At 43.0% G+C, this 15,581-nt stretch overlaps 1 long non-coding RNA gene across 1 annotated transcript in view; it reads left to right on the forward strand.

Annotated features, from left to right (window-relative positions):
* The first annotated feature begins 7,279 nt into the window (after positions 1–7,279).
* LOC147029747 (uncharacterized) overlaps positions 7,280–15,581 on the forward strand; it is a 9,571-nt gene continuing 1,269 nt past the window's right edge. Inside the window, exons 1-4 of the long non-coding RNA XR_015056067.1 lie at positions 7,280–7,485; positions 7,717–8,021; positions 8,168–8,298; positions 14,934–15,581. The exon at positions 14,934–15,581 is cut by the window's right edge and continues 1,269 nt beyond it. This is a non-coding gene — a long non-coding RNA (uncharacterized LOC147029747). The remainder of the gene's footprint in view (positions 7,486–7,716; positions 8,022–8,167; positions 8,299–14,933) is intronic.

Raw genomic sequence — 15,581 nt, forward strand, 5'->3', positions numbered from 1 at the left:
TGTATGTATATATATATATCAGGGGTCCAAACTAACGGCTGCCCGGTCACCGATGGCGCCTAACTTTTATGCTGGACTGGTACACAATACTGCCTTACCTGCCCGGCTGGCGAATCACCGGTGATTCCTGTTATTTTGTACAATTTGTACTAGCTTCTCTACTAGTTTTGTCAACTAGAAATACTGTTTTTGTCCGCAGAAATCCGTAGAAATCACCGGTAATTCTGCGGCGGACATTTTGTCTGTTTTCATCTCGTTCCAAATCACGTGAGATTTGGCGGTTTGGACGCACTTTCTCATGCCCAGGTTGGTTAGATGAGTGAATTTGGGTGAATGAGTGAGTTTCATGGGTGAGGTTCGGTGAATGAGTGAGTTTGATGAGGCTTTTGGGTTAATGAGTCGGTTAGATGAATGAGTGAGTTTGATGGGTGAGGTTAGGTGGATGAGTGAGTTTATATGTGATGTTGGGTGGACGAGTAGTACCCACAACCCCGCCCCGCCTCCACTCCATCGTCCATCACCCACAACCACCCCATCACCCACAAAAATGCCCCTCCCGCAGCACTACTCACAACCCCACACAAAAAAGGTCCCCCCCATCACCCACAACCTCCTCCTCCCTGCATCATCCCCCCACCCCCACCCCACTCATCAAACTCACTCGCTCATCCACCCAATCTCCTCCATCAAACTCACTCATTCTGCAAACTTCCTCCATTAAACTCACTCATCCAACCAACCTCACTCATCAAATTCACTCATCCAACCAACATCATCCATCAAACTCACTCATCCAACCAACCTCACTCATCAAACTTGCTCATCCAACCAACCTCACTCATCAAACTTTCTCATCCAACCAACATCATCCATCAAACTCACTCATCCATCAAACTCACTCATCCAACCAACATCATCCATCAAACTCACTCATCCTACCAACATCATCCATCAAACTCACTCATCCAACCAACCTCACGCATCAAACTTACTCATGTGAGTATATTAAGTGTTTGATATCAAATTTGTGACTTTTGTCTTTATTTTATCAGGCCGGTAGAAATTCTGCTGTGCCAGTAACTTTTTCTAGTCACCGGCCCTGTTGGCCGGTGGATAAAAATGTTAATTTGCACCCCTGTATATATTGCTGGAATGTTGTGAAAGACTGTGACGCAACCCATTCATTCAAGTTGTGTAAGTGGAGCAACAGCAGGCTCAGTCCCGTTACTATTTAGACGGACCTCGTATATAGCATAGTTCAAAAATGCATTGAGCCTGATATGTTATCAAGGATCAGGCATTGCGTGGCGGAGGGTTGTGCTCCACCGAGTGCCCTTCTAGTTTATTTATGCCAGACAGTCAGATTTATTTATGCCAGATTCCAAGATGCCAGACAGTCCTTTGAGAAAGATAGTGAGATTTGTCTGATTTGATACATTCTAAGTATTTGACCAGCTTGTGATTTTGTCAAGGTCTGAACAGAGGGAAGAGGCTGTCACCTACCTGTCTGAAGAATGAGGGATGTCATGGTGGAGGATGGAGTCGTATAGAAAACGGTGATTTTTGAGAGAGTCAGAAACATTGCAGGGAAAGGCATCAATGTATGTGCTGTCCCTTGGATGGACGTTAAACTGGTTGTCCTGTCTGCCGGCATTCGGTGGTTGATGTTTAAGCTCCCACGGTGTCTTTCGCAAAGTATCGCTGGCACCAAAGCCAAATTTTGCCTGGTGTTGGTTTAATGGTTGGGGTGGTGGGACTAGGATCCTAGGATCCTGAGTTCAAATCACGCTCAGCTGTTGAATTAATACCAGGTGGGGTTAACTCGGCCTGTCATCCTACTGAGGTCGGCAAAATGAGTGCCAGCATGCTGGTATACTGTGTCGGAGTGGCGACCCGTCCAGCATTGCGCCCAACAGCCAAGGAGACTGCTTGAGCAGCATAAATACTCTGTACAGAGTATGGTCCCAATCTCCTCCTCCGAGCCAAATTCTAAATTGCTGCTCTGACCTATAGCGGGCACTGACTGCATCAGCTGCACAGCCATGCACTCAGCCAATGAAGCAACTCACTATTTTGTGCTGCATATGAAAGAAGAATGGAGGCCATCAACCAGTCGAGAAAACAGCGAGTCCTGTGCTTCTGCTTCTTTGTGGGAGATGCCCATTATGTTCTGAGCTTTGGATTCCACAGCATCCAAGAGAAATACAAGGACCTTTAACACATCATTTAGCCATTTGTCCCATTATGCCGATGTTGCATCGAAGAAGACCACATTAATCCAATCTTATCAGTTTATCGATCCCTGTAGACAGGGATGTGGAGGAGTGGGGAGGAGAACAGTGGTGCAGGCACAGGGACATCACCAGGGTGATTATAAATATGTTGCTTGCCCTCCATATCTGAAGAAGGCCATTCAAATTTAATATGTGAACTACTTTGTCAATGTGCTTCTAGTGCAGAAGATGTTGCCCTGACAGCAACCACATTCCAAGATAGCAAGCAGTGTAACGTGTTCTCAGTGAACTTTTAAGAAGACCATACCCGTTGTGACACACAACCCAAGCAGCCAGAGTGGCGGCAATAATACACCCACTTCTCAGGACGGACGCTGCTCCGACCTCGAATCCAGTTTAACATCCATCTGAGGAATGAAACACCTCACCCTGCATGTGGAACCCCAGGGTGACAGTTTATAGCTGGTTGGAGATTCAAACCCAGGTGAGACAGCTCAAAGCCGAGTCCATATGTGAACAAAATTATATTGATTGAACAAAAAAAACTTTTTGGGGGGAGATGAATAAACACTGACGGCGCATTCACCTTTGGACAAGACTCTCTCAGAGACGTCACGATCACTACAATTGTGTGCAATTACCCATACATACGCAAGCCAATTTCCTTGTATCCCTCTCTCTCCAATGCCTCTAAGTTCCTGTCTAATTCCAGTTTAACCCTATTTACTATTTTTGCTTCAACTACATTTGCAATGAGAATAGTGCATGTAATCAACTACTCTCTGAATGAAAGACCCCTCCCTGCCTTATTACCATCCTATCTCTACTGTCCTTTAGTCTTTGACTGTGGCCCCTGTTAATGTCATTGCCCTTTCGTCGGAAAAATTATTGAAGTGTACTTATTTTTTCTCTACTATTTATTATCTTAAATATCTATCATACCCCCCCACCCCAACCTGTAATCACCTTATTTCTTATATATAAAGTCCTGTCTTTTTCAGCTGCTCTTCATGGCTTATGGCTTAGTCTGGTTATACTTGGCAGGAATTGATCTAGTATCTCTTTGCTGAATCCTCTCTATGGCAGCTATGTCCTTCCTTAGATGTGTTGACCAAACGTGTACACAATATGAGGCCTCACTAAGTTCCTTTCGAGTGTTAACACGACCTTCTTATGTTTATAATTCTCCCCCTGTGAATACAACCAAAACCCCCTTCTATGTTAACCTATAGCTGCCTGGTATTGAGCTGCCCTATTACCACCCTTAGATCCGATTCCTGTGTGAGATACTTGAAGTTGCATCACATAATGCCAATTTTCATTATCTGTCTATAATTCCAGCAATGTGTGTGTGTGTGTGTGTGTGTGTGTGTGTGTGTGTGTGTGTGTGTGTGTGTGTGTGTGTGTGTGTGTGTGTGTGTGTGTGTGTGTGTGTGTGTGTGTGTGTGTGTGTCTGTGTGTGTGTGTCTGTGTCTGTGAGCGCTGTTTCTCGACAACAACTGGTCCGATCTAATTGAAACTTGCCAGGTATATTGCTGGGGACCTGAGTATGTGCCTTTTCAAGGTTTTATATTAATCAGACAAGTGGTTCCCAAGTTATGGCCATTTATTTACCAAACCAATGACAGGACACGTTGCTGAGGCCATTTATTTACCAAACCAATGACAGGACACGTTGCTGCGTAGGCGTGGCCGATGGGGAAAGGGCGCCTTAGTTACCGTGCCATAGGAGTGGCAATGGTCAATGGCAGCGAATGTCATGGCTAGCAAAAACAGAGGTAAACTTGATTTTAATTTGGATTTTAATTAACTCTGTGTGTGTAAGTATCACAGCAGTTGTTACTTCAATGCAAGCGATAATTTGTGGAATGCACGTGAACATTCCGTTCGGGCACGCACTACTTCCGGATAGTGATGACTTACTGTATTCTAATAATTTCTCGATTTCTGATGCGCATTTATAGATGAACACAATGCCCCAATCCAGTCGTCGTTTACGGGAGCGAAGGAACGGCCTGTGTGGTTGTTTGAAAGTTTTTTGTTTTGTTTTGTTTTTTTTGCACGTACGGCCACGCATGTACGGCCATGCGAGAGCGAAGGAACAGCCTGTGTAGTTGTTTCTGGCACGCGGTTTGAAAGTTTTTTTTTGTTTTTTTTGCACGTACGGCCATGCATGTACGGGCACGCACTAGTTCCTACCCATTTGACAGCACCTTACATTGCCTGATGTTAAAGTATATCTGCCAATCTTTTGCCAAATCGGAAAGTATCTCTACTTTCCTCAATGTGATTACTCCACCTCTCTGCTATCTCCCTTTCCTCCAAGCTTTGTCCTCTGCAAATTTGGAAAGCTGACTGTGAACCCCACTGTATAAATCATTACATCGATATAAATTGTAAATAACTCGCATAGAACCCATTCTGACAGATGGGTTAATTCGCTCAGAAGTCCAAGTACAACAAACAGTTTTCAACTCATTCCGTCCAGTGCTTCAGGAGTCAATTGAAGTCAGGCAAACAAACACTTCTCAAACTGGAGAGTTCATGGAACACTTTACCCTACGCAGTCTTGATAAGTAAAAGAACATGTGAAGGGCCTTTTAAACTCTTCCATATTGTTTCCAGGCATGCTCTATATTTCCTCTGAGCTGCAATTTTGGCTGAATCTCGATATTCCCCAACACTGACAGAGTGAGCGGAAAATTTGATTGGTTGAGATCACGTGAAATGGCATATTTGTACAAGTACTCCGAAATCCAGATTCTCTCAACGAGGGAGTCTCGTGAGTGGAGGAGGCCAATGGGCCGACCACATTCCTCGTGGTTGCAGCAGGTTGACCGGCATCTCAAGGAGATGGGGATGGGCCTGGGGGATGGCCAGACGGATGCCCCTGGAGTGGAGTGGAAAGTGGACGCAGCGACGCGCTGTTCTGGCACATGCTCCCATACCTGACCTGACTCCGAAAGGAACGGTTGTTTTTAAAGTGCCAAGAAGGTGATTTGTATTCTAATGTTCAAGTATGTTATTCAATTGAAATAAAGTAAAGATTTTAAATTTTGTAGGGAAAAATAAAAAAACTTTTTCGGAAGTTTACCCCCATTGATGCGCCTTCTTTTACACCACCTTGTTTAACACGTTAAATTAGTTATTGGTGCCTGTTGTTTGTGCCCTTTATGACGCCCCTAAAAACAGTAAGTTTCCTGTTTCAATGATTTTCAATTTAGTTTTATTTCTAGATAGGCAGACAGGCTGAAATAATTACCTTACTCCTCTTTGCATGGTAATTTGCTGCTATTAATTTGCAATTGGTCACTGGCTTTGACACCATACAATTTTTTATTATGGATCCTTGGCATCAAAACGCTACATCTATCGAACAAACGCTTTCAAATAGAGCACCTCGCCACCATTCGAGCATTTACATTGCATCAGATGTGCCAATAAACGTGAATTGTTGCTCCCGGCTCGATGACGAGATACAATTTGTATTTTTGCAAACTCCGTCCCTACTCCATTTCCCGACAACTCCGTCTCTAGAATCCCGTGTGGGCATGGGCAACTTGCAAGTACTACAAGTCAGAAAAAACATGCAGCGATGAGATCCAAAAAAAAAACAAGAAGGTAGAAAGGAAAAACAAGATAGGAATCTTCATCCTTTTACGGATTGCAATCACGACATCTTTTGCCATTTCTCTGTCTCAATCCCACAATAAATGTGCAACGAGCCATAGCTATTCCATGAGGCGAGAGCAAGTATTATTTAAAAACATAATTCCACCAACTCGCACCTCAAATCTTCAACTACCTCCAGCATAGACATCTTCATTCATTTGTTACTTTTGAACCCGATAAGATTGTCAAAAGATGTCATGATGGCAATCCATAAAATGATGGCAATTTCTTAACTAGTGTGGTCCCATTGAGCTTCCTCAATGGGACCACACTAGTCTTATCTGTAAGAAGTCCGATGCATTGGCCTAGCTTATTAGAGGACAGCAACTCTCCACTGACGTTCAAAAAGTTCTTGTATCGCGTGAGAAATTCAGATTTTCCTGAAAATGATGAGACATGATGGAGGATGCCGTGTCTGTGCCTGACTTTGGAGGACAGCTTTGCTGTTTGATCTGTCCAGGTGTCACTGCTCATGCTGAAGAGCAGGAGTTCACGGGACTGAACTTCCTTCAGTGCTTGATCATAGAAATAGATGTGCGAGTTGTTTGGACGATTTTTCCTGCGTGACAGGGTGAGAATGAATTCTCCCCAGATTAAATGTCATTCCAAGTGTCACTCCAGCATATAAGAGAGAGGAAAGCAGCTGCTACCGGCCTGTCGGTGGGGTGTGATATCTTATGGCATAAAGTGGAAGCATTGGAAGATGGTTCTCTAGAGTATCAGAGATATATATATATATATATATATATATATATATATATATATATATATATATATATATATATATATATATATATATATATATAGTTGAACATTGAAAAGTGACGGTGTTATTGGCCTCCTGGTGGTTATCTTTTGCCTGCTGGTCGGCGGCAGCACTGCCTGATCCCAATATACACTTTATATCAGCCTTTGGTGGCCTCAAAACGGAGGTCAAGAGGCCAACGTGTGGTAGCTCACACCCTTGCCCAGATTCTGAAGGACTTAAACTCAGAAGTTGGGGCTTCTCGATGCTACGGTTCGGCTGTGAAAGAATAACGCACAGACACTTGAAAATATACACAATTGGGCTCAAGAGACTGCATTCGTGCATCCCAGCTTCTGCTGCAAGAGATTATCCAAGAGACAATCAAATGAGTATATACAGTACATTCAGAGCTATGCATTTCCTGCTTGATTTTCAGAAGTTGGGTGACAGCTTGATAGTACAGGGTTGGAGTCCTGTTCGCCTATGTACGTTTTGTCGATAGTACGATGAGACTAGGCATCAAGTTTAGTTCACGTCCGTGTGAGCTGTGCTGGTTGGCACGTAGCTATTGCCGATTGCAAGAATCCAACTTGCGACACAGAGCTGTTTGGGGGTCGTAGCTTTTCGACCCAATGTTGAAGCTCAATTTACTGAGTGTAGTCTCTGATCATTACGATTTCACTTCCACCTACTTGGATAGATTGGATTGACATTCCTTGTATCAAAGTGTGAAGATTGGCAGCAGAAGGCAGACTTGATCTTCTCTGACGACAAGTGCCCCAGTGGGTTTCACCGACCAAAGAGTAATGTGGAACTCAAAACAGTTGATTGGTAAAGTTATTATTTATTTTTTTTCTTTAAACCAATTGCGTTTTGTGTTGAAGTGTTTCATTTTCAATGCTTAGTGAGATTGTATCATTGAAAGTATTGACTTGTATATCGTACACTTGTGACTCCGGTGTGTAAATTAGTTTCCCATAAATCTCTATCTCTAGCTTTTATTTACATGTTTGCTGTTCATTATCTTGCTGTTTGATCCTTTTTAATTCTGATCTGTTACAGAGCGTCGACGCTGCCGAAGCAGTTTCTTGGCAAGGGGGTGATTTGTCATTGCTTCCCAGCAGTAGTGATGGCAGGAATTTTGAATTTGGCTATGGTGCCGGCAATAGCTTGCCTACTCTTCGTGAAGAACACCATTGGACCTTTAATGTGCACCAACTCATTCCAGCAGCTAGGCCGCCCAGTTTAACATCCATCCAAGGGACGGAGACACACATTCATGAATCACCTTGTCTGGGAAAAATCAGGATGACAGTTTTATAGCGAGCTGGGTCAGGATTCAAACCCTGGCTACAACAGCTTAAGAGGTGAGTGATCGTAACTCTAAGTAGTCTTGGCCATTTTGTCAGCCCTCATTTTTAATAGTTTAAAATAAATTATTGGTTGAACTGATTGATTTAACTGTTGCGAACCAGGCTGTTTTGGAACTGATTTCCCTTTTTGGTGCATTCAGGTATCCAGTTACGACACATGCCTTGAAGTGAAGGCGTCCAGTCGATATTGTCACCGTAATCAGAGATGGAGGTGACGAGGTCTGAAATGTGTTTCTACAAATTTGGAAACTAACATCCTTGGATATTTCCGGTAAGGAGGGCTCGCTCTTGGGATAAAAGTGATCCTTGTAGGAACCAACTTGGCTCTGTAGTAACAATGGGCTTGGGGGGGGGGGGGAGAAGTAGGGGTGTTGGAATTACACAAGCTTACCCAGTGAGCTGCAAGAGAAATAACAGCAACCTGCATTTGCCCATGTTTTTTTTTTCCAACGTCCATCCGAGCGACAGCACACGCATTGATGAATCGCCACACTTGTGAAAGCCCGGGATGACAGTTTATAGCAGGGTGGAGATTCGAACCTGGAGGCTGTGTGTACCATAAGGATGTCCTGCAAGCCCAAAGTCTTATAAAACTCACCTGTTCATGTTTGCTTCTTACTGAACCAATGCATTGGTCAAATGGCAACTCCATGTGCCAATTTCTGCCAAAGCGTATCAATGCAGGGGCTTTTAAAGACGTCTGCCTGGCTTTGCTTGTGGCTAGCCTGGACTTGTGACCAGTATAACCTGGCACACACACACACACACACACATCATCATTTGAACACACCACGGCAGTTTTTATTACTTTATTTCAAAGGGTGTTTTGGCTATTCGAGCTGGGTGTTAAACATCTACGGTGTTTAATTGTACACTTCATTAAGATGAAAGCTATGTGATGGGTACTTGCTAAAAACGACACCGGCCATCCAAGGCGATTGGCCTCGACCGCGAGTAGTAGGTAAATTGAATATTTCTGTTTCTCATGAAAGTCCTGTGTAAGGATAATTATCTATTTTTCATGCTGCCTTATTCAACAGCTCGATCGATTTCCTATGTCCTCTTCCTCGTGCAAGGAAGTCCTGGAATATGGAAGGCCATTGAGCTCACCGTGCCTTGCCACATTCTCAAGGGAACAAAGTGGGACGTTAAATACATGATGTCGCTAAAGTCACACGCTTTGTGTCACCTTTGGAAAGTAGGAGACATGATAAGGTCACCCATTAACCCATTCACAGGAGTATGTTTGTGTGTTGTGTTGTGTCGTGGCACAAGTCAAATATGTACATTAATGCACACAATAATTATAAATTAATTAATGCAATATCCAAATGAACACGACCATGATCCGACCTGCATAGTTGCCCCCGTATTCCCTCCTGCTTCCAGATGCCTGACTGTTCTGCTGTCCCTATCTGCATGATGCCTATTATGACAGATTGTTCCCCATGCCATTAACTCTGTGGCAATTACCTCCAACATTAACCATTTGAGCTCTTCTCTCCTTCTTCCACCCCAACACTGTCACCTCTGAAACTCTTGCTATCCACACAAGTAACCATCTTTCTTTTTGTAAACATTTCGGTGTTTTCCATTCTTGTATCCAACCCGGAATTTTAAACATTCTCTCATAACGAATCCCCACCATCCCTACAATCACCATACAGAGTTATCCTAGAAGTTCTGGAACTGCACCTACGTAATAGACACGGTACCATTAGCAAACTTTAACCATGTCTCATTACCGTACATCATCTCTGTCCTCCTCAATGAATTTTGTCTGGGGTTCAAACCAACTTTTAGATCGCAGCACTGACGCCTTCCCTGGAAGTATCCTTAATGAGGTGGATGAGGATGTGTTCACCTCTTCTGAAGATGCAAAACGTTTTTGGCAAATAATTTATTGGTGGATTTCATTTTCATATTTCTTCTGCATCAAGTATAAATGGTTGTTTAATGCTTACCGTTTTGTATCTGAGTCTGAGAGGTCAGTACTTCAAACCTGATCCCTGCTGCGTTATACCAAAGACTTTAAAAATAGGACCGTGTCCTGAAACTCACCTGGATCAGGAGCAACAGTCACTCAAACCCCACATTCCTGATGCAACCAGACACCCTTAGACCATGATTTTTCGTTGATGCTGTGAACAAGCTTTAGTACATCATAGGTGATGAAGGTTGTGGTGAAGTTTCATTGAAATTGTGTGTAGTTTTGGAGAAGAGAGAAAATACCTATTTTGGGGGGGTCAAACTTCCCCCCCCCACCATAGACCCCTTTAATGAGCGCAGATTTTGATGCGGTCAATAAACCTTCGTTAGGCATCAGATATGAAGGTTATGGCCAAGTTTCATCAAAATTGTGTGTTTGGTTCAAGCGACAATGATTGAAGTGTTTACGGACTGACTTACTCACTCACTTGGCTATGGACACTGCTCAATCGCAAAAGCTCACTGGACTCCAGGTGAGCTAAAAATGGTAGGTGCTGCTTACTTGCTTGATGGTCAGCATTTAAAAAAGATAGAGCATGCACAAACAACTATAGGCCATTGCACAGCCTTGATGGGCCTAGTGGCCTCCTCCTGTGTTGAAGTTCATTGTTAGGTCACAGAACTCATATTGTTATATCACCATGAATTTACCAGTTCAGTATTTTTATGACTGAAACTTTCTGGCACAGCCACGTCCTTAGCACAAGATGCCATTATTTTATTTCCAGAGATAAAACTAGTTTGATTAACTTGATGTTTATGTTAGTAAATCATGAGATGGTGTACATGTAATTTTGTGATTGCCTTGAACACGAGACCATTCACTTGAAAAGCTACAATGATTAAATCATAACACTGGGGAACAAATTTTTTCTTATTATCTGTTGCATGACATTTTTCAACGTAGTCTATGTATTTTTGCCATGCTCATTTCAAATCTGAAATCGGTTTTCCTCTACATGCTCTAGTTTTCATGCAATTTGAAACTTGCGATTTTCGCTAAAAAAAGGACACCCATTGCTATTTGCACTAGGGATATCTTGAGAACTCGGGGTGCGATTTCGAACTTTAGTGGAAATATACGATGCCTAAACTGCTAAATAAGTAAAGACCATATTCGTTTTGCTGCTAACGATTTGCTCATGATTTATTTGACATCAATTTTCCTTATCTTTATTGATATTTATTTATCTTTATTGATATATATTCTTTAACTTTATGTTTTTCTTTGTTTCAGATCTGATCATGGCTTCTTCAATAAGACATTAATGTGTAAATAATCCTGATGCATTCTGTTATGTAGGTGGCTGCTACACACTACTTCGTCAAAAGCGCAATATAACATCGTTTGTAAGGCATGCCTATAAAGCCTATTTTGATGTTCCCCTTGGTGACCAAGACAAGAAATGGGCTCCACATATTGTATGTCATAATTGTGAGGAAATGCTTCGTGACTGGACAAAAGGAAAACGAAAGGGTCTGCATTTTGGAGTTCCCATGGTTTGGCTAGAACCCAAGGACCACGTAACTGACTGCTATTTTTGCCTGGTCAACACAAAGGGTGTCGGCAAGAAAAACCGGCAAAATATCTCCTCTCCCTGTATTCCCTCAGCAATTCGACCTACTCCGCACTCTGAGGAACTCCGCGTTCCAGTGTTTAATGGTTTTGTCTTATCTGAAGATGAAGGCAGTGAACATGATCAGCAAGAGCACGAGGGTCGTGATGACGGGCTTCAAGAAATGGTTTCAGAATCCGAAGCCTCATCTGATACCAAACAGTCATCAGCCCCTCAGCAGTTTAGCCAACCGGAATTGAATGACTTGGTGCGTGATTTGGGGCTCTCCAAGAAAGCAGATTAGGTATTGGCCTCCAGGCTGCAAGAAAAAAAATCTACTTGACCACTCTGCAAATGTTTCATGTTTCCGAAAGTGGGACCAGATCTTTGTCGCCTTTTTCTCAGAAGACAAGCAGTTTGTTTACTGCCACAATATCCCAGGTCTTCTCAGGCAATTAGGTGTTATTTCGTATAATCCAACAGAATGGCGATCATTTCTGGATACCTCTAAGCACAGCCTCAAGTGTATTCTCTTGCACAATGGCAATGTTTATGGAGCGGTTCCAGTTGGTCACTCAGTACATCTGCGAGAAGAACATAATGACATAAAAATGGTCATTGACTTACTCAAATATCACGAGCATAACTGGATCATTTGTGTGGACCTGAAATGGTCAACGTTCTACTCGGTCAACAGAAAGGCTTCACAAAGTTTCCATGCCATCTCTGCATGTGGGACAGCCGAGCTCGAGAGAAACACTGGATCCAGAAGGAGTGGCCCATCCGTGAAACTCTGGAAGCAAGCATGCCAAGCATTGTGAATGACCCAATCGTCAGCCGAGAGAAGATCATCTTTCCCCCCACTCCATATCAAGCTCGGCTTGATGAAACAGTTCGTGAAGGCATTGAGTACTGATGGTGAATGTTTTCAACATATAGTTTCTGCTTTTCCTGCTTTGTCTTTCGAGAAGATCAAAGCAGGTGTGTTCGATGGAGCTCAAATTCGTGCCCTTGTACGTGATGAGGAATTTGTAAGGAAGATGAATGACAAGGAGGAGACAGCGTGGCTGTCTTTTGTCGCAGTTATACAAAACTTTCTCGGTAACAAAAAGGCAGACAACTATGAGTTTCTGGTTACTAGAATGCTGTTGGCTTTTCGCGATCTTGGGTGCAACATGAGTGTCAAGCTCCATTTCCTGAATAGTCACCTTGATCAATTCCCTGAGAACCTTGGGGCTGTAAGTGAGGAACAGGGAGAGCGCTTCCATCAGGACCTCATGACGATGGATGAGCACTACCAAGGGCGATGGGACAAAAATATGATGGCAGACTACTGCTGAAGCATCAAACGAGATTGCTCCGTGGAAGTCCACAAACGCAAGAGCTTCAAGCGCAAATTCTTGCCTGAATAGGACCTATTTGAACTTTGCATTCCATCCTTATCAATTGTTCTGAATCACCTATCATCTTTTTATGTCAAAATATATGTTAATTTAAATTTGCTTTTAATTCAAATTGTGACTTACCAAATAATGGTGGATTGCAAAAAATCTAGAGCTTACAGAGAGAAACTAACTTCAGATTTGAATTCAGCACACTCAAATTAGGTAAGATCAAGTGCTGGTATCAATGCAACAAAAACTTTGTTCCCCAGTGATAATTTGAGGCCCATACTCTTGACACAGCTCTGGGGCGTATCACGAGTCGAGATAAAACGTTTCTCGGCTCAAACAAATCCTGGACGAGTTGCCACTCCGATGCAGGATGCTCACTTGAAAGTGTAGGATTCTGTCATTTGTTCATGGTGCCGGCGATAATTTGCCTCATTTTCATGAAGGACAACGAGGAATATGTAATGTCCACCAACTAATCAATCCTAAGAGACGGGTTGCTCAGTTTAATGTCCATCCGATGAACAGCACATCCATCGATTTATTGTCCTACCAGTGGAACACCAGGATGAGTTTATAGCTTGGTTGAGATTTGAACCCAGGCTTGGACAGCTCAAAAGCGAGTGAGTAGACCTCCAAGCTATCCAGCCAACTCAGATAATACATACACTTGAACGTCATTAAAATTCTATCATTTTATGTCACGTTAACTTTTCATTGTTGGGTTGGGGAAAGAACTTCGCATTTAATTTTTTTTTGTGTGTATACAGATTCAAGGCTCCTGGAAGAGCTAAAGTGAAGATGTTCTCTGAGAATGGCCATGGAGATGTTGACCTTCACATGTGCATGATCAGATGAACTAATTGGAGCGGAGGAAGAGCAAGATACATTGGCGGAGAACGTTTGTCATAACCAAATCCAGAAGAGAGGATTTACCATTGACAGAAATCTGGGTGGGAAAGTTCGCAGATCGAATCAGTCCCATAGAGTCACAGAAGTCCTTTGCTGAAGTGCCATGGCTGGTGAGGGAGACACCAACACCCAGCCAATTACCATGATGACCATTTAAATAGCCACATATAAGGAAGAGAGAGTTAGGTTGAGTGGTTGAAAGTTGGTCAATGTAATCTTAAAGAGATGTAGATGGAGTCATCACTGTTGGGAGGACGGTACAACACCCAGACAAACACGAGTGGAGAACGGAGGGGAAGTCACAGCCAGAGGTACTCCTCCTGGAGTTTGGGAGGTGTCAGAGCAATACACAGAGAATGGAAATGGAGTTATTGATGTACATCGCGACTCCGCCACCAGGACGGTGTTCAGATCAATCAACCTGGAGGATACAATAGCCAGGTAACATCACGTAAACCTGCACATCGTGTCAATCAAGTACCCTGGAGGAGGATGGTTTTGAACCCTGATTGACACGATGTGCAGGTTTGCAGGTGATTCTCCAAATGATTAGCATATATGACAACTAATCAAAGCACATATACTTTGATTGATGTCCCACTGGAATGAATAGCCAGACTCGCACTGTACCTTGGAGGGGCATTCAAAATGTTCTCTGACTGAAATATTCCCAATCGTCCAAGAAGCACTGAAGGTATTTTGAATTCTCCATACATATGTACTGTATAATCGTTTGGGTAATATTATTTTCTGATGCATTATATATATATATATATATATATATATATATATATATATATATATATATATATATATATATGTATATATATATATATATATATATATATATATTTGTGGTTCGAGGAAACGCATGCCTCCAAGGAGATGGCATCCAACATATTGTGGTCCCAAGACAGTTATTCCATTAATATACGTTTAGATAGCCTGTTCCGTTTTGTCTAGTGGGTCGAATGGGATGTGCGTTGCGGGGATCTCATCGCTAGGTTTGCTTACACCACTAACTTCATTTCTACTCTTCTTTTTTGCTTATCCCTCAGGTAAATCCGAATTTGCGTCCTCACAGAGACCAACACGTGCAGCACGTGCCGGGGGAGGGGAATAGAAAGCCGCAACAACACCACGAGCATCGACGGCGCAGCTGAGAGGGAGCAGCGACATCCTCGAACGAACCTCTGCCACAAGCTCGAGATGATCGAATGACGTTTCCAATGATCTGGGATGAAATTGCCGGTTGCATCGAAAAGGCATATGAATGAATATCTCTTAAAGAGGCTGCACGGATGTTGTTTTTCACAACACAGAAGCAAATGACCCAATATCGGCGAGAGCATGGCTCGTAGCTTGGTGCCAATAGCTACATCGTCAGAGGCCAATAATAGAAAAACGACAACCACACCACGTTGTGCACGATATGGCCCTTTCTACCCAATTCTGGACTAATTATATCGGCATCCTCTTTTGCCTCCATTTCTCCATCTGACACTTATATCTATATCGTTTTTCATTCCAAACCTCCATCCAATTATCATATCCGATCATTCCCCTCAATGCCTGACATAGATCGGAGTTGGCCCCGCGCACAAGATAACCGAACGCGAGCACTGGCCACGTGCTTAATGGCGGATCTGCGCGCACTGTGCGGAACATGCTGGAAGGCAGACCCGTGCGCTGCTCGCGACACTTTA

Source organism: Eptatretus burgeri, chromosome 3, assembly GCF_056783735.1.
Source record: "Eptatretus burgeri isolate ZD-2024b chromosome 3, Ebu_testis_v1, whole genome shotgun sequence".
Taxonomy (NCBI): domain Eukaryota; kingdom Metazoa; phylum Chordata; class Myxini; order Myxiniformes; family Myxinidae; genus Eptatretus; species Eptatretus burgeri.